This window comes from Budorcas taxicolor, chromosome 6 (assembly GCF_023091745.1).
Source record: "Budorcas taxicolor isolate Tak-1 chromosome 6, Takin1.1, whole genome shotgun sequence".
In the NCBI taxonomy this organism is placed as follows: domain Eukaryota; kingdom Metazoa; phylum Chordata; class Mammalia; order Artiodactyla; family Bovidae; genus Budorcas; species Budorcas taxicolor.
In genome coordinates this window covers 81,002,931-81,027,571 of record NC_068915.1, presented here as the reverse complement: position 1 = coordinate 81,027,571, position 24,641 = coordinate 81,002,931, and positions in this window count along the sequence as shown.

Genomic DNA, 24,641 nt, shown 5'->3' with positions numbered 1-24,641 from the left:
CCCTTGACTAGAATGACCTTAGTTGGCAAAGTAATGTCTCTGCTTTTGAATATACTATCTAGGTTGGTCATAACTTTTCTTCCAAGGAGTAAGTGTCTTTTAATTTCATGGCTGCAGTCACCATCTGCAGTGATTTTGGAGCTCCCAAAAATAAAATCTGACACTGTTTCCACTTTTTCCCCATCTATTTCCCATGAAGTGGTGGGACCGGATGCCATGATCTTCATTTTCTGAATGTTGAGCTTTAGGCCAACTTTTCACTCTCCAATTTCACTTTCATCAAGAGGCTTTTTAGTTCCTCTTCACTTTCTGCCATAAGGGTGATGTCATCTGCATATCTGAGGTTATTGATATTTCTCCCAGCAATCTTGATTCCAGCTTGTGTTTCTTCCAGTCCAGTGCATATAAGTCCCAGAGCTTGCTCAAACTCATGTCCATTGAGTCGGTGATGTCATCCAACCATCTCATCCTGTGTTGTCCCCTTCTCCTCCTGCCTTCAATCTTTCCCAGCATCAGGATCTTTTCCAATGAGTCAGCTCTTATCAGGTGGCCAAATATTGGAACTTCAGCTTCAGTATCACTCCTTCCAATGAATATTCAAGGTTGATTTCCTTTAGAATTGACTGGTTTGATCACCTTGCAAGGGACTCTCAAGAATGTTCTCCAACATCAGAGTTTGAAAGCATCAGTTTTTGGCACTCAACCTTATGATCCAACTATCATATCCATACATGACTACTGGAAGTCATGTACAATTTTGCAACCCTGTGAACTGTAGCTTGTCAGGCTCCTCTGTTCATGGAATTTTTCTGGCAAGAATACTGGAGTGGATTGCCATTTTCTACTCTAGGGCATCTTCCCCACCCAGGGATTAAACTCAAGTCTCTTGTGTCTTCTGCATTGGCAGGAGGATATTTACCACTGAGACACCTGGGAAGCCCATGTCCAATCTGTACACATACACAAATCTTGGGAATGAAAATGAGAAAAAGGAAAATTGGAGTGGTAAAAGAAGTTCTTTGCCCTGGCAAACAAAGAGTGGAGAAGCTAAAGAAAATAATTTATACTGCAGTTGGGTTACAGACAGGTGAGCATATTCTCCTTGGCTCTAAAGAATAGTGTTTAAAAATGCAAGGATACCTTATCTTGAGAAGAAGGATCTCTTGAAGTTTGAATAAAAGCTAAAGTAATAAAAAATAATAGAAGTAACACAAAATTCACTCTGTGAAAGTAATGGACAGCACATTCATTTGTACTTCAAAAATTAGTTAATTTACCTAATATTTCATAAAAATGTGAAATTCACTCAAAGTGTAACACTAAAAATATACACTATAAAAATGTTGAGAAGGAAAGAATTGGGGGAAATTTTCAATGTATATGGCAAAAAAAACATTACTACAAGGTACATATGCAAAGACACTTGTGAGTAATTATCAATAATAATGATAATAAAAAAAGCCAGTTAAATAAAGATATACCATTTCTGCTGACTGACACTTTAACCCACTCTAATTGCTGAGGATGTGTGGAAATAATCACTATCATATCCTATTGACCAGGGTGGAAATTTGTTCAATTTTTTTAGAAGCCAATATGCATAAAAATTAAAAAATGTGCATGTACTTTGACCTAGCAATTTCATCTCTGGTGATTTATGCAAAGAAAAGTAATTGGAAATGTACAAAGATGTACAAAATATTTTTCACAGTATTATTTATGATGTCAAAATAGCAACATCAACTAAAATGTCAGCTGGGAAGGATTTGGTTAAATAAATAATATAAATTTATTCAACATAAAATCAGTTCAGTTCAGTTCAATCGCTCAATCTTGTCTGACTCTTTGGGACCCCATGGACTACAGCATGCTAGGCCTCCCGTTCCATCACTAACTCCCGGAATTTACTAAAACTCATGTCCGTTAATTCGGTGATGCCATCCAACCTTCTCATCCTCTGTCGTCCCCTATTCCTCCTTCCTCCAATCTTTCCTAGCATCAGGATCTTTTCCAGTGAGTCAGTTTTTTGCATCAGGTGGCAAAAGTATTGGAAGTTCAGCTTCAACATCAGTCCTTCCAGTGAACACTGAGGACTGATATCCTTTAGAATGGATTGGTTGGATTTCCTTGCAGTCCAACAAAAGTCTTCTCCAACACCACAGTTCAAAATCATCAATTCTTTGCCGCTCAGCTTTCTTTATAGGCCAACTCTCACATCCATACATGACCACTGGAAAAACCATAGCCTTAACGAGATGGACCTTTGTTGGCAAAGTAATGTCTCTGCATTTTAACATAGTGTCTAGGTTGGTCATAACTTATCTTCCAAGGAGTAAGTGTCCTTTAATTTCATGGCTGCAATCACCATCTGCAGTGATTTTGGAGCCTAAAAAAATAAAGTCTGACACTGTTTCCACTGTTTGCCCATGTATTTGCCATGAAGTGATGGGACCAGATGCCATGATCTTAGTTTTCTGAACGTTGAGCTTTGAGCCAACTTTTTCACTCTCTTCTTTCACTTTCATCAAGAGGCTCTTTAATTCTTCATTTTCTGCCATAAATGTGTTGTTATCTGTGTATCTGAGGTTATCGATATCTCTCTCAGCAATCTTGCTTCCAGCTTGTGCCTCTTCCAGTCCAGTATTTCTCATGATATACTCTGCATACAAGTTAAATAAAGAGGGAGAGAATACACAACCTCGACATATTTCTTTTCCAATTTGAAGCCAGTCTGTAGATTCAGGTCCAGTCTAACTGTTGCTTCCTGACCTGCATACAGGTTTCTCAAGAGGAAGGTCAGGTGGTCTGGTATTCCCATCTCTTTCAGAATTTTTCACAGTTTATTGTGATCCACACAGTCAAAGGCTTTGGCATAGTCAATAAAGCAGAAATAGATATTTTTCTGGAACTCTCTTACTTTTTCCATGATCCAGTGGATGTTGGCAATTTGATCTCTGGTTCCTCTGCCTTTTCTAAAACCAGCTTGAACATCTGGAAGTTCACAGTTCATGGCTTGCTGAAGACTGGCTTGGAGAATTTTGAGCATTACTTTACGAGCGTGTGAGATGAGTGCAATTGTGCAGTAGTTTGAGCATTCTTTGGCATTGCCTTTCTCTGGCATTGGAATGAAAACTGACCTTTTCCAGTCCTGTGGCCACTGCTGAGTTTTCCAAATTTGCTGGCATATTGAGTGCAGCACTTTCACAGCATTATCTTTTGGGTTTGAAATAGCTCACCTGGAATTCCATCACCTCCTCTAGCTTTGTTCATAATGATGCTTTCTAAGGCCCACTTGACTTCCCATTCCAGGATGTCTGGCTCTAGATGAGTGATCACACCATCGTGATTATCTGGGTTGTGAAGATCTTTTTTGTACAGTTCTTCTGTGTATTCTTGCCACCCCTTCTTAATATCTTCTGCTTCTGTTAGGTCCATACCATTTCTGTTCTTTATTGTGCCCATCTTTGCATGAAATGTTCCCTTGGTATCTCTAATTTTCTTGAAGGGATCTCTACTCTTTCCCATTCTATTGTTTTCCTCTATTTCTTTTACTGATTGCTGAGGAAGGCTTTCTTATCTCTCCTTGCTAGTCTTTGGAACTCTGCATTTAAACATGTATACCTTTCCTTTTTTCCTATGCTTTTTGCTTCTCTTCTTTTTACAGCTCTTTGTAAGGCCTCCTCAGATAGCCGTTTTGCTCTTTTGCATTTCTTTTTCTTGGGAATGATCTTGCTCCCTGTCTCCTGTACAATGTCACAAATCTCTGTCCATAGTTCATCTGTCTATCAATCTAGTCCCTTAAATCTATTTCTCACTTCCACTGTATAATCATTAGGGATTTGACTTAGGTCATACCAGAATGGTCTAGTAGTTTTCCCTATTTTCTTCAATTTCAGTCTAAATTTGGCAGTAAGGAGTTCAAGATCTGAGCCACAGTCAGCTTCTGGTCTTGTTTTTGCTGACTGTATAGAGCTTCTCCATCTTTGGCTTCAAAGAATATAATCAATCTGATTTCGGTGTTGACTATCTGGTGATGTCTATGTGAAGAGTCTTGTGTTGTTTTAAGAGGCTATTTGCTTTGACCAGTGCATTCTCTTGGTAGGACTCTATTAGCCTTTGCCCTGCTTCATTCTGTACTCCAAGACTAAATTTGCCTGTTACTCCAGGTGTTTCTTGACTTCCTACTTTTGCATTCCAGTCCCTTTAGTGATAAGGACATCTTTTTTAGAGTTTTAGTTCTAAAAGGTCTTGTAGGTCTTCATAGAACTGTTCAACTTCAGCTTCTTCAGTGTTACTGGTTGGGGCATAAGCTAGGATTACTGTGATATTGAATGGTTTGCCTTGGAAATGAAGAGAGATCATTCTTTCGTTTTTGAGATTGCATCCAAGTACTGCATTTCAGACTCTTTTGTTGTCTATGTTGGCTACTCCACTTATTCTAAGAGATTCTTGCCCACAGTAGTAGATATAATGATCATCTCAGTTAAATTTACCCATTCCAGTTCTTTTTGTTCGCTGATTCTTAAAATGTCGACATTCACTCTTACCATCTCCTATTTGACCACTTCCAATTTTCTTTGATTCATGGACCTAACATTCCAGGTTCCTATGCAATATAACATTCCAGTAACCCAGAAGAAGATGAAGTTGAATGGTTCTATAAAGACCTACAAGACCTTTTAAAACTAACACCCCCAAAAGATGTCCTTTTCATTATAGGGGACTGGAATGCAAAAGTAGGAAGTTAAGCAACACCTGGAGTAACAGGCAAATTTGGCCTTGGAGAATGGAATGAAGCAGGGCAAAGACTAATAGAGTTTTGCCAAGAAAATGCACTGGTCATAGCAAACACCCTCTTCCAACAACACAAGAGAAGACTCTACACATGGACATCACCAGATGGTCAACACTTAAATCAGATTGATTATATTCTTTGCAGCCAAAGATAGAGAAGCTCTATATAGTCAGCAAAAACAAGACCGGGAGCTGACTGTGGCTCAGATCATGAACACCATATTGCCAAATTCAGACTTAAATTGAAGAAAGTAGGGAAAACCACTAGACCACTCAGGTATGACCTAAATCAAATCACTTATGATTACACAGTGGAAGTGGGAAATAGATTTAAGGGCCTAGATCTGATAGATAGAGTGCCTGATGAACTATGGACTGTGGTTCATGACATTGTACAGGAGACAGGGATCAAGACCATCCCCATGGAAAAAAAATGCAAAAAAGCAAAATAGCTGTCTGGGGAGGCCTTACAAACAGCTGTGAAAATAAGAGAGGTGAAAAGCAAAGGAGAAAAGGAAAGATGTAAGCATCTGAATTCAGAGTTCCAAAGAATAGCAAGAAGAAATAAGAAAGCCTTCCTCAGAGATCAGTGCAAAGAAACAGAGGAAAACAACAGAATGGGGAAGACTATAGATCTCTTCAAGAAAATTAGAGATACCAAGGAAACATTTCATGCAAAGATGGGCACAATAAAGAACAGAAATGGTATGAACTTAACAGAAGCAGAAGATATTAAGAAGGGGTGGCAAGAATACACAGAAGAACAGTACAAAAAAGATCTTCACAACCCAGATAATCACGATGGTGTGATCACTGACCTAGAGCCAGACTTCCTGGAATGGGAAGTCAAGTGGGCCTTACGAAGCATCACTATGAACAAAGCTAAAGGAGGAATTCCAGGTGAGCTATTTCAAACCCAAAAGATGATGCTGTGAAAGTGCTGCACTCAATATGCCAGCAAATTTGGAAAACTCAGCAGTGGCCACAGGACTGGAAAAGGTCAGTTTTCATTTCAAATCCAAAGAAAGGCAATGCCAAAGAATGCTAAAACTACCGCACAATTGCACTCATCTCACACGCTCGTAAAGTAATGCTCAAAATTCTCCAAGCCAGTCTTCAGCAAGACGTGAACTGTGAACTTCCAGATGTTCAAGCTGGTTTTAGAAAAGGCAGAGGAACCAGAGATCAAATTGCCAACTTCCACTGGATCATGGAAAAAGCAAGAGAGTTCCAGAAAAATATCTATTTCTGCTTTATTGACTATGCCAAAGCCTTTGACTGTGTGGATCACAATAAACTGTGAAAAATTCTGAAAGAGATGGGAATACCAGACCACCTGACCTTCCACTTGAGAAACCTGTATGCAGGTCAGGAAGCAACAGTTAAAAGTGGACATGGGACAACAGACTGGTTCCAAATAAGAAAAGGAGTAAGTCAAGGCAGTATATTCTCACCCTGCTTATTTAACTTATATGCAGAGTACATCATGAGAAACACTGGACTGGAAGAAGCACAAGCTGGAATCAAGATTGCTGGGAGAAATATCAATAACCTCAGATATGCAGATGACACCACCCTTATGGCTGAAAGTGAAGAGGAATTTAAAAGCCTCTTGATGAAAATGAAAGAAGAGAGTGAAAAAGTTGGCTTAAAGCTCACCATTCTGAAAACGAAGATCATGGCATCCTGTCCCATCACTTCATGGCAAATAGATGGGCAAACAGTGGAAACATTGTCATACTTTATTTTTGGGGGCTCCAAAATCAGTGCAGATGGTGACTGCAGCCATGAAATTAAAGGATGCTTACTCCTTGGAAGAGAAGTTATGACCAACCTAGATAGCATATTCAAAAGCAGAGACATTACTTTGCTGACTAAGGTTTGTCTAGTCAAGGCTATGATTTTTCCAGTAGTCATGTATGGATGTGAGAGTTGGACTGTGAAGAAGGCTGAGTACCGAAGAATTGATGCTTTTGAACTGTGGTGTTGGAGAAGACTCTTGAGAGTCCCTTGGACTTCAAGGAGATCCAACCAGGCCATTCTAAAGGAGATCAGTCCTGGGATTTCTTTGGAAGGAATGATGCTAAAGCTGAAACTCCAGTACTTTGGCCACCTCATGTGAAGAGTTGAATCATTGCAAAAGATTCTGATGCTGGGAGGGATTGGGAGCAGGAGGAGAAGGGGATGACAGAGGATGAGATGGCTGGATGGCATCATGACTCGATGGACGTGAGTCTGAGTGAACTCTGGGAGTTGGTGATGTACAGGGAGGCCTGGAGTACTGCGATTCACGGGGTCCCAAAGAGTCGGACACAACTGAGCAACTGAACTGAACTGAACTGAACCATCTTGGTGGGGCTTCGCTTTTGCCCTTGGATGCAGGGTATCTCCTCATAGCTGCTCCAGTGCCTACCATCTTACTGGGGTTTTTCTGACCTTGGACGTGGGGGTATCTCCTCACGGTGCTGCTCCTGACCTTGGATATGGGGTAAACATAAAATAAAACATAAAATAAAGTTATCAAATATTCACCATATAATTTTTATAAATCTATGAAATATTGACTATATAATGTTAACTTAAATAAATTACAAGATATTTTGGAAGTTTGAGCACATTTGTAGGGAGAAGAAGAGTATTCCATCCCCATTTCCATATAAGAAGTAAGTCTATGATAGTAAGCAAGAACTTACTAAAAGTAATTATTTTTGGATTGTTAGTTTTTAGGCAACTTTAACTTAAAATTTTTATTTTCTCTTTTTTAACATGACAATATATTACATTTTTATCAAGAAAAAAATAATTTTTATTACATTTTATCATATGTGAAAAGAATTGCCAGTCCAGGTTCCATGCATGATACAGAGTGCTTGGGGGCGGTGTACTGGGGTGACCCAGAGGGATGGGATGGGGAGGAAAGTGGGAGGGGGGGGTACAGGATGGGGAACACATGTACACGCATGGTGGATTCAAGTCAATGTATGGCAAAACCAATACAATAATATAAAGTAATTAGCCTCCAATTAAAATAAAGTTATATTAAAAAAAGAAAAATAATAATTTTTATATTTTTGAAACATGCACACACAAATACACACATGACTGTCAAACTGTAAGAGTGCTTGTAATGAATTGAATTATCTATCCATATTTGTTCTGCTTACTTGAGAAGATGAAAGAAAAAAACCTAAATGCTCAAAACATCTATATTAAAAACTCATAATTGTTATTAATATTAGAGTATCATGTTTTTTTCTCATTAACACAGGGCATGATCCATAAATAGTAGTGAAATTCCAATATGTTACTTATCTGTTCAAACACAAAACTAAATAGACTAATAGCAATTTTTCTATAAGGGGCTCAGAATAACTATAAACTGGGTTTTTAAATGTTTTTAAAGCAGAATGTGATTTAAATTAATTAGAATTGGAGAGTTCTAAAGAATGACTTTATGAATTTTGTAAATTAAAGTCTATTGATATAATTGACAAATATGAAGTTTGTCTTACACACAATAACAGAAATGTTTAATTCTCCTGCACATAAACTTAGCAGCAAAATGTCAAATTTATATTAGATTTATTGAGCTTTCAGAATTTTGCAGCTCCACTGAGTTACATTTTATTAAATTATTTGCCAAGTGTCTTTGGTGCTGTGTTTTAAAATATTATTTTAAAAAGTGGTTAGAGTTCAGGTGAACAAAGAATAACATTTTAAAATTTAAGCAGTAGCAAAAAGTGGGGAAAGTTAATTATCATCAACATTGTTCTTGACTGTTCCTGAAAAGTCTCTGAGTCATTCTAATTAGTAAATACATGTCCTTCCAAGTGTGCATTTTTAATAATACATGAAGTGCCAGAGGTCAGCCATTATTTACATAAAAATGGGAACTGAGATGGCAAGGCAAAATCAGATGTTAATACAAAAGGCAAAATGTTAATAAGAGAGGCTTCTGAAACAAAAGACATTATCCGAGTACACTGAGTTCTTTTGATAATTTATTCTGTACATTTGTATGTAGACTCAAATCACAATTACAAAAAAAGCTATCAAGGGCTTGAAACATCAGGGAGCAATAATGCTCAAACATTGCCAGTCTTAATGACTGGAGATAAGTTAGAGGACCCATTGAGTATGAAACCTGTGATCAAGTCACTGAAAATGGGTGGGTCATAGACATATCATGCCAAGTAACATTATTGAGTTAAAGGGTCTATATATGTAAGGAATAAGTTGGAAGAATACAATGAAAAGTTCAGTAAATATCAGTTCAGTTCAGTTCAGTCGCTCAGTCGTGTCCGACTCTTTGTGACCCCATGAATCATAGCACACCAGGCCTCCTTGTCCATCACCAACTCCAGGAGTTCACTGAAACTCATGTCCAAAATATAGAAACTGAAAATTTCATATGTGATATTCTATTAAGTAATAGTTTTTCTAAAATTAACATTCTCTTAGTACTTCAACAATGTCCTGACCATTTCACTGCCTCAGAATGCTGTTTTATTTTTTTCTGACTAAGCCTCTAGATTTGGGAAATACTTTGGCCACCTGATGTGAAGAGCTGACTCACTGGAAAAGACTTGGATTCTGGGAAAGATAGAAGGCAAAAGGAGAAGAGGGTGGCAGAGGATGAGATGGTTAGATAGCATCACTGACTCAGTAAACATGAATCTGAGCAAACAAGGAGATAGTGAAAGACAAGGAAGCCTGGTGTGCTGCAGTTCATAGCAACATAAAATTTTAGTAAGTGGCTCTAAGCCACTTTTTAAATGAAAAATCTTTTTCTTCTCTAAGTCACTGTGGTGATGATCTTCTTTAACCACTGTTTTATAATAATTCCATGTCCCCCCGAAAAGGTCATGATCTAATTTAGTTATATTTCATAACTTAAAGTGATTTTACAAGTTTCACTAACACAGACTCCCCCTTATTCACATAGTGATATGCTTCAAATTCATTAAAATCTTATTTTGCTTCAATAGTAATTCTATGTTCAAAATGGTAGGTCTAGGAAATAATTATTAATGTGTGAGTATACTCATGATATTATTATTATTAAAAAAAAAAGCAAACCCCAACAAGTCTCACATTAGTAAACCAAGACTTAACACCTGATCTAATTTCAGTTCCAGCCTCTTACAGCATTGTGACCTTCAACCAGTCATTCTGGAATAACCCGGTCAGCAGTAGTGAGGTCATCTGCATGACTGACCACAGCCTTTCCCCAAAAGAAGGTGACCAGCCTAAAACAATCCACTCTGTGCTACAATAATTTCCTTACCTTCTTCCTTCTGCCTGCAAAAGTCTTCCATTTTGTGTAGTTCCTCAGACTCTTCTAATTTTTGGTAGCTGGGGTGCTGTGCAGTTCATGAATTGTTGAATAAAACCAAATAGATCTTTACTTTTTACTCAGTTGAATTTTGTTCTTTAACATTACTAAGATTTCCTGTCAGTTCTTGAAGATATGGACTCATTTTCTTTTTCCCCAGTATGCACTGAGCAATAACTATATCTCAGAAAGTCTTTTAAGAGTATCACATTTCTCATGTATGCCTCCATAGCAATACCAAGTGTTGACCAGTATTAGTTTTTTTCCACTTCAGATGAGAGTTTAGAAACTTTAGAGAGCATGTCTAAGGCCTCAGAGTTGGAACTTAAATGCAGAGAGTCCACTTCTGGATTTTGCGTACAACACCACTGCCTTACACTATTTTTTTTTAATACACAGTTTATAAGTTGTAATTAATTTACCCATTAAATTAAAGCTATCACTATTTCAGATTACTAATGTTTTAATTTTAACATGCAGGGGTTTTTTGCTTTTAGAACTGAATTTATTTAGAGAGAAACATAGAGTAGGGACCATCTCAGAAGGCCAGAGTGGCCTAAAATGCAGTTTTGAAATGACATTTTAAAAATAATTTTTAACTCAGAATTTTTCCTTTATTAGTATTATCCCTCTCATTTTTGAGAATTAATACGATTGCATTATATTTTCTTGCATATCCATTAAGATGGTTAGTGAATACAAGGTGGATTTGTATTCTGTATCTGTCAATTAACTGCCTGTTCAAACATGACAGGTTCTATAATTTCTTTTTACATCATTTTTTTCAGAATAATAACATTGCATACTTCATAGGGCTTTGTATAAGATATCAAAAAATTAATTCATGTGTAATGTACATGAAACATACCCCAGCTCACAAAAAGTGCTAAGTACAAATTTTCTTTGTTAAGTGTTAAATGAAATTTTACATTCAGAATTTGTCAAAAACATTTTATGGAGCTAAATATGTTGTAAAGTATTATCCAAAGCATAACAAATTTAACAATGGGCCAGAGAATCTCATATGTTCCTTCAAAATTTTTCTCTTTTTTCCCTCAAATCCAATATTCACAACTACCCTATCACAGCTTACCAAGGAGACTACTAGGACTAATTAAATCACATGCCTTTCCCTCTTCACGAAGGCCATATATAAAGTCCCAGGACTCCTGGATCATTCCTCAGAAGCTGGTGTGTGTGCTTGCTTAGTCACTCTGTCATGTTCTACTCTTTTTAATCCCATGAACTGTAGCTCTCCAGATTCCTCTGTCCATGGAATTTTTCAGGCAATCCTTCTCCAGGGGATTTTCCCAACCCAGGTATTGAATCCTCGTTCCCTGCATCTTTTGTATTGGCAGGTGGATTCTTTACCACTGTGCCATCTGGGAAGCTCTCCTCTCACCCCATTAGAGGTCTGTGCTTCTTACAACCTGACTCCATTTCCCAATCCTTCAAAATCACTCTCCAGAATTCTCCACTCAGTTTATGTCCCCAGAGAGCTGACCAACATAGGCTACACCAACTCTTTTCTTGTACTTGGCTTCTGATTGGACATAGCCAATGGGAATCACAGAAGACTGGAGAGATCCTTCAGTCTCCCTCACTGTGAAGTCCCTATGGGGTGGGATTTTTCTAGACCAAAGGTCTTAGCTTTTCTCAGGTGGGCTCTTCATGCAATTCTCTCATTCTCTGGTCTCTCCTCTTGTTCCTTCAGGGAAGAAAGACTGTCTGCTATAATTCTCCCTTTCAGTCCCTTATGTCACTCTCCTCGGCTTTCCCATATAGTCCTGTCTCAGTAAAATCCCTAAGCTCCCATCTTCTGAAATATTCGTTCTGAACTGTCTTACATCAACTGAAAAGAGGTTCTCCTTTGAGGATGCTGTTACCTCATAGAGTAGGGGCAGTTTATCAGACACAGATGTCTGGAGACGTGGTGTGTATCATCATTTTAGAGTTATGGTCACTCCATCCTGAAAATTTCAGTTTTAAGGTTATGCCACAGAAACAAACCACTGTATACTCCACTGGCAGTTGTATTACTTGCAGTGCTTCCCCTCCATCAATTCTCACCTGGGGAAACAAAACAAAGTCTGAATAAGTCCAACTAGTGCAACTAACTTGGCAAGGAAAGAGTCACAAAGCCATGATGCCTAATCAGTATTATTGGATCACCGGCAATATTTCAGTCCAGAACTCTTTCCAGAAATCTTACTGTTTCCTCAGTTTATTACCTCTTTTACTCATGGAGTTTTCCTCTTCTCAACCTCCAATGCATCTTCCTCCTTCTCACATTTAAGAAAAGAATGAACTCCTCTTACATCTCCACCTTAGTCAGTCAACTTGCACCTTCACTCATTTCCTCTGCCTTTAGTTTGCTTCTGTAAACCACCGATTCTCATCCTCAATCACACTGCCTTTTAAAGATTTCTGGGTTTATTTTCATTTAGGAAATTATTGAGAGTGGAGTGATACTCAGTTCAGTTCAGTTCAGTCGCTCAGTTGTGTCTGACTCTGTGACCCCATGAATCACAGCACGCCAGGCCTCCTTGTCCATCACCAACTCCCGGAGTTTACTCAAACTCATGTTCATCGAGTCAGTGATGCCATCCAGCCATCTCATCCTCTGTCATCCCCTTCTCCTCCTGCCCCCAATCCCTCCCCACATCAGAGTCTTTTCCAATGAGTCAACTTTTTGCATGAGGTGGACAAAGTATTGGAATTCAGCTTTAGCATCATTCCTTCCAAAGAAATCCCAGGATTGATCTCTTTCAGAATGGACTGGTTGTATCTCCTTGCAGTCCAAGGGACTCTCAAGAATTTTCTCCAACACCACAGTTCAAAAGCATCAATTTTCAGAGCTCAGCTTTCTTCACAGTCCAACTCTCACATCCATACATGACTACTGGAAAAACCATAGCCTTGACTAGATGGACATTTGTTGGGAAAGTAATGTCTCTGCTTTTCAATATGCTATCTAGGTTGGTCATAATCTTTCTTCCAAGGAGTAAGCGTCTTTTAATTTCATGGCTGCAATCACCATCTGTAGTGATTTTGGAACCCCCAAAATAAACTCTGACACTGTTTCCACTGTTTCCCTATCTATTTCCCACGAAGTGATGGGACCAGATACCATGATCTTCGTTTTCTGAATGGTGAGCTTTAAGCCAACTTGTTCACTCTTCACTTTCACTTTCATCAAGAGGCTTTTTAGTTCCTCTTCACTTTTTGCCAGAAGGGTGGTGTCACCTGCATATCTGAAGTTATTGATATTTCTCCCAGCAATCTTGTTTCCAGCCTGTGTTTCTTCCAGTCCAGCGTTTCTCATGATGTACTCTGCATATAAGTTAAATAAGCAGGGTGACAATATACAGCCTTGACGTACTCCTTTTCCTATTTGGAACCAGTCTGTTGTTCTATGTCCAGTTCTAACTATTACTTCCTGACTTGCATGTAGGTTTCTCAAGAGGCAGGTCAGGTGCTCTGGCATTCCCATCTCTTTCACAATTTTCCACAGTTTGTTGTGATCTACACAGTCAAAGGCTTTGGCATAGTCAATAAAGCAGAAATAGATGTTTTTCTGGAACTCTCTTACTTTTTTCATGATCCAGCGGATGTTGGCAATTTGATCTCTGGTGATACTAGTTAAAGGCAAATTTGGAAGGAGGGCTGCAAGGTGTGTGTTGCTATTCAATTGCTAAATTGTGTCTGATTCTTTGCCACTCCATGGACTGCAGCACATTAGACTTCCCTGTCCTTCACCATCTCCTGGAACTTGCTCAAACTCATATTCATTGTCTGTGACACCATCCAATCATCTCGTCCTCTGCACCCTCTTCTTCTCCTGCTCAATTTTTCCCAGTATCAGGATCTTATCCAATAAATCAGCTCTTTGCATCAAGTGCCCAAAGTACTGAAGGTCATTTTCAGCTTCAGTATCAGTCCTTCTAATGGTTCGGTTCAGTTCAGTTCAGTCACTCAGTCATGTCCAACTCTTTGCGACCCCATGAATCGCAGCACGCCAGGCCTCCTTGTCCATCACCAACTCCTGGAGTTCACTCAGACTAGTGTCCATCAAGTCAGTGATGCCATCCAGCCATCTCATCCTCAGTCATCCCCTTCTCCTCCTGCCCCCAATCCCTCCTAGCATCAGAGTCTTTTCCAATGAGTCAACTCTTCACATGAAGTGGCCAAAGTATTGGAGTTTCAGCTTTAGCATCAGTCCTTCCAAAGAAATCCCAGGGCTGATCTCCTTCAGAATGGACTGGTTGGATCTCCTTGCAGTCCAAGGGACTCTCAAGAGTCTTCTCCAACACCACAGTTCAAAAGCATCAATTCTTCGGTGCTCAGCCTTCTTCACAGCCCGACTCTCACATCCGTACATGATTACTGGAAAAACCATAGCCTTGACTAGACTATTCAGGGTCAATTCCCTTTACGATTGACTTGTTTGATCTCCTTGTTGTCCAAGCGACTCTCAAGAGTCTTCTTCAACACCACAGCTAGATTTTCTTTTAATTGGTTGGTGGTGAGATAAGAGGGTGGTGTTCCAGGAATCTCAAGTAGCAACCTTTTTTGTCTGACTAGTCTGGGGTCTAGCACTTGTGCTCAGCATGAAGTTATCCTCCTCCACATGTATGGGGCCCTTTGTTCCTGTACAAGAACTGAGATATCTATCAGATTGTTACCTATATGCCTTAAAGAGGAACCAGGACCCCATCTCTATACTATTGTTTCTTGCCTGTTCCTGCTTTGTTTCTGCATTACCTCACTTCTGTAACAACAGCCCTTTGGAATTCAGGGAAGGCCTAGAAGGCTGAAGCCTTTCTCCAACAAACAAGAGACAGGGGACACAGAAAGGCATTTGTACTGTGAGAGCCTCCCAGGGTACTGCTTGATTTCAGTATTCCCATTTCTTTGATACTTCTCAATCTGGAGAGAAACAGGTGTGGGAAAAGAAAGGGAATAATGTTTTAGGTAGAGGTTAATCATAAGCTTGGCAGAGGAATTCGATTTTAGGGAGACTTGGTTTCATTATGAGTTTTCTTCATTCTACTTTACAGTAAAACATCAAGTGTTTTTGACTATTCACTTTTTCTTAATTCATCTTTTTCATCTTTTCCCCTCTTGAATCCTGTTCTGCCCCTACTACACCCAAATATCTCTTGTTAAGAACAACAGCACCTTTTCACTGCTAAATCCAGGGATTTTGCCTTTTCTTTTCTTTTTACAGGACTGTCACAGATTTTAACTTTATTTAATTGTGTAGACTTTTGTTGTTTTGTTGTTTGTTTGTTTTTAAACTGCTACATGTTGTAGTTCCCTAGGGATCATTCCTCAGACATCTTATGTTCTCATAGTAATTTTATTCAATCTTATAATCTTAATTATGATCTTTATGAATATGATTGACAGAGGTTGAGATGGCTAGATAGCATCACCAATTCAGTGGAGATGACTTGGACAGGGGGGTCCGGCATGCTGAAGTCCATGGGGATGAAGAGACTTGGACACAACTTAGCATCTGAACAACAATAAAATGCATATGTTACCATCATTGTTTCCACCTGGGCCTTTTCCCTCACCTGAAGACTTGCTGTCCAACCAATTATTAGATACCTATATTTGAAGTCTAACAGGCACCCCAAACATTGATATGTATCCAAGTCAGAACTTTTAATTCATACCCCAAATCTGTCCCTCATCTACTTTTCTTCCGCTCAAATAATTGCAACTCTTTCCTCCCATTCAGGATAAGCACCTGGTGTCATCCTTAACCCCTTTCTCTTGCTTTCTATATTGATTCCATTGGTATTTTCTATTGATGGAATCAATGGAAATCTTTGAAATCTATGTTCAAAATATACCCAGAGTCCAATGACTTTTTCACCTAAGCCATTCTTTCCTCAGATTTGGCTTCACATAACTAAAGACTCCTAACTGGTCTTTCTCTTTCCAACTTTGTACTCTTTTGTCTATTTTTCACACACCATACAGATTGGATTTTTCAGAAAGTAGTTCAGATTCTGTCATTCCATATCCTTTCAATCTCACTGAGAGTAAATTTCAAGGTTGTTACAAAGCTTGCATGAACTGTCCCTCTGCTTACAACCTAAAATAATCTATATCCACTGCCTTCTCGCTTATCATTGCTTCAGCCCAGCTGACTTCTTTGAATCTCCCTGAATTCCTCAAGCATGATCTTGTTTCAGGGCATTTATGCATAGTGTTCTCTGCTTAGTAGGCCAGTTCACTTCAGTTAAATCACTTAGTCATATCCTACTCTTTGCAACCACATTGCTTGCAGTATTCCAGGATTCCCTTCCATCACCAACTGCCAGAGCTTACTCAAACTCATGTCCACTGAGTCGGTGATGCCATCCAACCATCTCATCCTCTGTTGTCCCCTTCTACTCCTGTCTTCAATCTTTCCCAGGAACAGAGTCTTTTCAAATGAGTCAGTTCTTTGCATCAGGTGGCAAAGTACTGCAGTTTTAGCTTCAGCATCAGTCCTTCCAAAAAATACTAATATTTAGGAAAGATTTCGGTTAGGATTGACTGGTTTGATCTCCTTGAAGTTCAAGGGACTCTCAAGAGTCTTCTCCAACAGCACAGTTCAAAAACATCAAAAATATGGGCTTAGCTTTCTTTATAATCCAACTCTCACATACATACATGAGTACTGGAAAAACCAAAGCTTTGACTAGATGGACTTTTGGTGGCAAAGTGATGTCTCTGCTTTTTAATATGCTTGCTCAGTCGTGTCCAACTCTTTGAGACCCTGTGGACTGTAACCCAGCAGGCTCCTCTGTCCATGGGATTCTGCAGGCAAGAATACTGGAGTGGGCTGCCATTTTCTTCTCCAGGGGATCTTCCCAACCCAGGGACAGAACCCAGGTCTCCCGCATTACAGGCAGACACTGTAACCTCTGAGCCACAAGGGAAGCCACCAGTGAAGCTACAAGGGCTTCCCTTGTAGCTCAGTCGGTAAAGAATCTGCCTGCAGTGCAGGAGACTTGGGATCGATCCCTGAGTTGGGAAGATCCCCTGGAGAAGGAAATGGCAACCCACTCCAGTATCCTTGCCTGGAAAATCTCATGGACAGAGGAGTCCGGTGGGATGCAGTCCATGGAGTTGCAAAGAGTCAGACACAACTTAGCAACTAGCACTTTTAATATGCTGTCGAGGTTGGTCATAGCTTTTCTTCCAAGGAGCAACCTCTTTTAATTTCATGGCTGTAGTCACCATCTGCAGTGATTTTGGAGCTGGAAAATATAAAAAGTCTGTCATTGTTTCCATTGTTTCCACATCTATTTGCCATGAAGTGATGGGACCAGATGCCATGATCTTAGTTTTCTGAATATTGAGCTTTAAGTCAACTTTTTCACTCTCCTTTTCCACTTTCATCAAGAGGCTTTTTAGTTCTTCTTCACTTTCTGCCATAAGGGTGGTGTCATCTGCATATCTGAGGTTACTGATATTTCTCCTGACAATCTGGATTCCAGCTTGTGCTTCATCCAGTCCACCAATTCACATGCTGTGCTCTGCATAGAAGTTAAATAAGCAGGGTGACAATATACAGCCTTGATATACTCCTTTACCTATTTGGAACCAGTCTATTGTTCCATGTACAATTCTAACTGTTGCTTCTTGACCTGCATACACAATTATCAGGAGGCAGGTAAGGTGGTATGGTACTTGTATCTCTTTATGAGTTTTCCACAGTTTGTTGTGATCCATACAGTCAAAAGTTTTAGCATAGTCAGTAAAGCAGAAATAGATGTTTTTCTGGAACTTTCTGGCTCTTTTGATGATGCAACATATGTGGGCAATTTAATCTCTGGTTCCTCTGCCTTTGCTAAATCCAGCTTGACCATCTGGAGGTTCATCTTTCATGTACTGTTAAAGCCTGACTTGGAAAATTTGAGCTTTACTAGCATGTGAGATGAGTGCAATTGTGCGGTAGATGGAGCATTCTTTGGTATTGACTTTTTTACGGAATGAAATGAAAATTGACCTTTTCCAGTCCTGTGGCCACTGCTGAGCTTTCCAAATTTGCTGGCATGTTGAGTGCAACAGTTTCACAGCATCATCTTTAAGGATTTGAAATAGCTCAACTGGAATTCCATCACCTCCACTAGATTTGTTCATAGTAATGTTTCCTAAGGCCCACTAGCAAAGGAGAAAAGGAAAGATATAATCATCTGAATGCAGAGTTCCAAAGAATAGCAAGGAGAGATAAGAAAGCCTTCCTCAGAGATCAATGCAAAGAAATAGAGGAAAACAACAAAATGGGAAAGAGAAGAAATCACTTCATGAAAATTAGAGATACCAACGGAACATTTCATGCAAAAATGGGCTCAATAAAAACTGAAATGGTATGGACCTAACAGAAGCAGAATATATTAAGAAGAGAATACACAAGAAGAACTACAAAAAAGTTCTTCATGACCCAGATAATCAGCATGGTGTGATCACTCACCTAGAGCAAGACATCCTGGAATGTGAAGTCAAGTGGGCCTTAGAAAGCATCACTACAAACAAAGCTAGAGGAGGTGATGGAATTCCAGTTGAGCTATTTCAAATCGTGAAAGATGATATTGTGGAAGTGTTGCACTCAGTATGCCAGCACATTTGGAAAACTCAGCAGTGGCCACAGGACTGGAAAATGTCAATTTTCATTCCAATCCCAAAGAAAGGCAATGCCAAAGAATGCTAAAACTACCGCACAATTGCACTCATCTCACATGCTAATAAAGTAATGCTGAAAATTCTCCAAGCCAGGCTTCAGCAGTATGTGAACCGTGAACTTCCAGATGTTCAAGTTGGTTTTAGAAAGGCAGAGGAACCAGAGATCAAATTGCCAACATCTCCTGAATCATGGAAAAAGCAAGAGATTTGAAGAAAAACATCTATTTCTGCTTTATTAGTTATGGCAAAGCTTTTGACTGAGTGGATTACAATAAACTGTGGAAAATTCTGAGAGAGATGGGCAAACCAGACCACCTGACCTACCTTTTGAAAAACCTATATGCAGGTCAGGAAGCAACAGTTAGAACTGAACATGGAACAATAGATTGGTTCTGAATTGGAAAAAGAGTAAATCAAGACTGTATATTGTCAAGCTGCTTATTTAACTTATATGCAGAGTACATCATGAGAAACGCTGGACTGGAAGGAGTACAAGCTGGAATCAAGATTGCCAGGAGAAATATCAATAACCTCAGATATGCAGATGACACCACCCTTATGGCAGTAAGTGAAGAGGAACTAAAAAGCCGCTTGATAAAAGTAAAAGAAGAGAGTGAACAAGTTGGCTTAAAGCTCAACATTCAGAAAACGAAGATCATGGCATCTGGTCCCATCACCTCATGGGAAATAGATGGGGAAACAGTGGAAACAGTGTCAGACTTTATTTTTTTGAGCTCCAAAATCACTGCAGATTGTGATTGCAGCCATGAAATTAAAAGACACTTACTCCTTGGAAGGAAAGTTATGACCAACTTAGATAGCATATTAAAGGGCAGAAACAATACTTTGACACCAAAGTCTGTCTAGTCAAGGCTATGGTTTCTCTAGTAGTCACTTATGGATGTGAGAGTTGGACTGTGAAGAAAGCTCAGCTCTGAAGAATTGATGCTTTTGAACTGTGGTGTTGGAGAAGACTTTTGAGAATCCCTTGGACAGCAAGGAAGTCCAACCAGTCCATTCTAAAGGGGATCAGTCTTAGGTGTATATTGAAAGGACTGATACTAAAGCTGAAACTCCAATACTTTGGCCACTTCATGCGAAGAGTTGACTCACTGGAAAAGACCTGATACTGGGAGGGATTAGGGGCAGGAGGAGAAGGGGATGACAGAGGATGAGATGGCTGGATGGCATCACTGACTCGATGCACATGAGTTTGAGTAAACTCCGGGAGTTGGTGATGGACAGGCAGTCCTGGCAGGCTGCGATTCATGGGATCGCAGAGTCAGACACGACTGAGCAACTGAACTGAACTGAACTGAACTGAACTGAAGGTCCACTTGACATCACATTCCAGGATGTCTGGCTCTAGGTGAGTGATACACCATCGTGGTTATCTAGATCATGAAGATCTTTTTTGTATAGTTCTTCTGTGTATTCTTGCCATCTGTTTCTACTATCTTCTGCTTTGTTAGGTCCATACTATTACCATTTCTGTCCTTTATTATGCCCATCTTTGTATGAAATGTTCCCCTGGTATCTCTGATTTTCTTGAAGAGATCTCTAGTCTTTTCTATTATATTGTTTTTCTCTACTTCTTTGCTTTGATCACTGAGGAAGGCTTTCTTTTCTCTCCTGGCTATTCTTTGGAACTCTGCATTCAAATGGGTATATCTTTCCTTTTCTCCCTTGCTTTTTGCTTCTCTTCTTTTCGCAGCTATTTGTGAGGCCTCTTCAGACAACCATTTTTGCCTTTTTGTATCTTTTTCTTGGAGATGGTCTTGACGTTCCTGTACAATTTCATGAACCTCCATCCATAATTCTTCAGGCACCCTGTCTATCAGATCTAATCCCTTGAATCTATTTCTCCCCTCCTCTGTATAATTGTAAAGGATTTGATTTAGGTCATACCTGAATGATGTAGTGGTTTTCCCTACTTTCTTCAATTTAAGTCTGAATTTGGCAATAAGAATTTCATGATCTGAGCCACAGTCAGCTCCTTGTCTTGTTTTTGCTGACTATATAGAGCTTCTTCATTTTTGACCGCAAAGAATATACTCATTCTGATATCAGTATTGACCATCTTGTGATGTCCATGTGTAGAGTCTTCTCTTTTGTTGTTAGAAGAGGGTGTTTGCTATAACCAGTGTGTTCTCTTGGCAAAACTCTATTAGCCTTTGCCCTGCTTCATTCTATACTCCAAGGCCAAATTTGCCTGTTACTCCAGATATTTCTTGACTTCTTACTTTTGCATTCCAGTCCCTTATAATGCAAAGAACATCTTTTTGGGGTGTTAGTTCTAGAAAGCCTTGTAGCTTTCCATAGGATTCTGCAACTTCAACTTCTTCAGCGTTACTGGTAAGGACATAGACTTGGATTACCATGATATTGAATGGTTTGCCTTGGAAACCAACAGAGATCATTCTGTTACTCATGTGATTGCTTCCAAGTACTGCACTTCACACTCTTTTGTTGACTATGATGTCTAATCCATTTCTTCTAAGGGATTCTTGCTCACAGTAGTAGGTATAATGGTCATCTGAGTTAAATTCACCCATTCCAATCCATTTTAGCTTGCTGATTCTTAAAATGTCAACATTCACTCTTGCCAGATCCTGTTTGACCACTTCCAATTTGCCTTGATTCATGGACTTAAAATTCCAGGTTCCTGTGCAATAGTGCTCTTTATATCATCAGACTTTACTTCCATCACCAGTCACATCCACAACTGGGTGTTGTTTTTGCTTTGGCTCCCTCTCTTCATTCTTTCTGGAGTTATTTCTTCACTCATCTCCAGTAGCAGCTTAGTAGGTCACTACCCTTCTATCCAGAGAATGTTCTCTATGGTTGGTTATGTCACTTAGATAGAGAATCATTCCCCAGTCACTCTAGATAAAAAAAGCAGTAATCCTTTCTAGTCCTCTGATTTGGGTTTTGTATGTCCTTGTAATTATTTGACCTTTTTTGTATTTATTAATACTTATTTGTTCATTAGCCCTTTCTTTCTTTAGAATGAATGCCCTGTTTGGGTAAGGGGGTACTGTATGGTTAGGCCCCTCAAGATGTCTATGTTCTTGCTCTCTGTCCATACCCTGCTGACCAGTGCCTGCTTTACCTACACCCTACTCACATGACTGATCTTCCTACATATTTGCCCCAGGCCCCAGATAATGACTGTTATAACTTTAGATCAGAAACTCTCCACAGTGCTTATCAAAGGGATGGGTGTGGGGTTGCCCCCCTGCTGGTTTCCCTGATAACTGATGAGCAAATCTAATGTCAATTCCCACTCTAATTGCCAAGCTCCCCCTTCTGTCACTTTGTCTTGCCCACTGTCTGCTGCAGATAGTGGGATGTCACTGTAGGGTCTTGCTTCAGACATATAAGATCTCCCCTTGTCATCCTTTAAACTATTAACATTTATCTCTATTGCTGACTCCAGGCTTTTCTTTGAACTTGAGACTGTGCAAGTACAAGCCTTGCAGGCCTTCAAGGTGTAGCCCAACAGGGTACCTTAACATGATAGTTTCCACAAAGACTTATCAAATGAAAAGAATAATCTAAATTAATAATTTTTTAATCTTCTTGTGTTTAAAATTTATCTTTATTCATTTAAGCTTGTTAATTAACCAGCAAATCCTCTTTGCCTTCTAATTCTTAAACTGAGAAGAAATGGATTTTTCTTATTTGATAAAAACCTGTGAAATCAAAGTCTGAATTAAGAAGACTTTATAAAAAATTTTTAACATTTTCTCAGCCTTTAAATTTTTAGATATATGATAATTCCAGACTCACCTACAGAGAAAATAAACACTCACCTAGATTCTGAAGTTCATTCCAAACAAACAGAATGAAAGAAATGCCAAGGGCTATTAGAAAAGATCCCCTAGCCACTAATGACCTCAGGCTATAAGATGAAGGGCATGGTGTTCAACATAAGAGTGTCCACTAGAATTGATTGTTTTTTGACATATTCCATGCTTACAGCAGTAACTGAAAGAACTCCATAAATGGCTAATAAGTGGATTCAAAGAGCTTGGAAATACAATGAACATGTGGAAGAATGATCATGATAATTATATACATTTATTGTATTAACTTGAGTATATTACCATAGAGGCATTTGAAAACTTGAAATGAACTTCTAACCCCTACTTACCTATGACTTTGGGCAAATTACTAAAAATTTCTGAGCTAATATTTCCTAATTTGCACAATGGTGATAGTAACAAGCCTACTTCACTTGGTTGTTGTGAGGAATAAATGACTTAATACATATAAAATACTTTGAATAGCATTTATGTAGGGGAAGAAAAAGCTTCTTTCAACCTTCTTAAGGGTTCCTGGCTGGGTCTGAAAATTAAATTGACAAAAGCATTAATATGAGAAAAGCAGACAAATTTCATTGAGTTTTTACATGTACATGGAGGCCTTCACAAGAGAATGAAAACCTTAAGCAGTGACTAGTTGCTCAGTCACTCGGTCCTGTCCAACACTTTGTGACCCCATGGACTGCAGCACACCAGGCTTCCCTGTCCTTCACCATCTCTCAGAGCTTGCTCAAACTAATGTCCATTGAGTCGGTGATGTCATCCAACCATCTCATCTTCTGTCATCCCACCATCTCATCTTCTGTCATCCCCTTCTCCTCTTGCCTTCAATCTTTCCCAGCATCACGGTCTTTTCAAATGAGTCAGTTCTTCACATCAGGTGGCCAAAGTATTGGAGCTTCAGGTTTATCATCAGTCCTGCCAATGAATATTCAGGACTGATTTCCTTTAGGATTGACTGGATTGATCTTACAATCCAAGGGGCTCTCAAGACTCTTCTTCAATACCACAGTTCAAAAGCATCAATTCTTCAGTGTTCACCTTTCTTTATGGTTCAAAAAGTGACTAGAGGAGACAATAAATAAATAAATTTGTGAGTAATTAGCAAGACAAAGGGGTTTGGGCTAGGGATGGAGAAATTAGGGTTAGGTAGTCCTTATCTTCCTTAAGTAGGAAGAAATAGGTTAGTTTAAAAAATTTGCTTGAAGATTCCTCTGGAGCCATCTCTGGATAATAGGGAATATCTCCGGTAAAAGGAAAATTTATTTCTTGCCTTTAGACAGAAAAGGGGGACTTTTTCTGTGTTTACTCCTTGCTCATTATGCTTAAAAGAATTTTTACAACAAAAAGGCATATTTGGGGGCAACATATTCTGGTTTCCTTCATCTAGTATATAATAAGTTAGCAACATGAATAATGAGGTTGGTGTAAACATACTTTGGTTTCAAACCATTATATTACATCATTATAACTAGGCTCAAGCACATCTTTATTAGTCAAAATAGGAACCATTACAATCAATACATTTTTGCTGAAAAATATGTTTATTCCTGTAGCATAAAAAAAAATCTATGCTTTGGGATTCAACAAACACTTGGAAAACACTTTCTTCCTCCTGCTGGTTGTAGAAGAATTTTCCTTGTAAAAAGTTGTTGAGATGCTTAAAAGTAGTGGTAGTCAGTTGGTGACAAGTCAGATGAATATGGTGAATGAGGCAAAACTTCGTAGCCCAATTCGTTCAATTGAAGTATTGGTTGTGTGATGTGCAGTTGGGTGTTGTCATGGAAAAGAATTAGGCCCATTCTGTTGACCTATGCCATCTGCAGGCATTGCAGTTTTCTGTGCATATCATTGATTTGTTGAGTATACTTCTTAGATATATTGGGTTCGTTGGGGTTCAGAAAGCTGTAGTGGATCAGTGGACCACCAGACAGTAACCATGACCTTTTTCAGGTGAAAGTTTGGCTTTGGGAAGTGCTTTGGAGCTTCTTCTCAAT